Source organism: Dendrobium catenatum, unplaced genomic scaffold (assembly GCF_001605985.2).
Source record: "Dendrobium catenatum unplaced genomic scaffold, ASM160598v2 fragScaff_scaffold_612, whole genome shotgun sequence".
NCBI classification, from domain to species: domain Eukaryota; kingdom Viridiplantae; phylum Streptophyta; class Magnoliopsida; order Asparagales; family Orchidaceae; genus Dendrobium; species Dendrobium catenatum.
The window spans coordinates 339,421-340,200 of record NW_021319074.1 but is presented as its reverse complement, the minus strand read 5'-3'; positions in this window follow the sequence as shown (position 1 = coordinate 340,200).

The following is a 780-nucleotide window of genomic DNA, read 5'->3' as shown; positions in this document are numbered from 1 at the left end:
TTAAACGGGTCAATCCGAACTTTTCAAGTTGAGTTGAGTTGAGTTGAAGCATTTCACTCAATATTATTGGGCTCATTAGTGCAATTAAGTCAGTCAAAACATCATTACAACCGCAAAACTCACTTACCAAGAGCCAGATGGGGATTAAATGCAACCTCATGAGCATGTAACTATGATATAAAACTTACTGAATCAATAAATCAGATATTACAATTTTTCTCTACCGCCGCGAATACTCCAGGACGCAACAACAATCATAAATCTGAATTTCATGAATAAATAAATCATTCATCATAATATTTTCCACATTCATTCCAGAGTTATTTAATTTGATAAAAAAATAAATATAATATATTTAAAATATAGTAGTACAAAAAATGTTAGTATTTGATTTAATAAAAAATACATAATAAAACTTTGACAAATTCTAAAGACATTTCAAAGTTCATTTATATATTATAAATTGTAAACTCGGTCATTTTCGACCAAATTTCAAAAATTTACCAATCACCTTCAATCGCCACCAACCACAATCACGAAAAATTATTAGATATATATTTAAAATATAGTAGTACAAAAAATGTTAGTATTTGATTTAATAAAAAATACATAATAAAATTTTGACAAATTCTAAAGACATTTCAAAGTTCATTTATATATTATAAATTATAAACTCGGCCATTTTCCACCAAATTTCAAAAATTTACCAATCACCTTCAATCGCCACCAACCACAATCACGAAAAATTATTAGGTCCAGACACCAGACCTAAAAATAGGT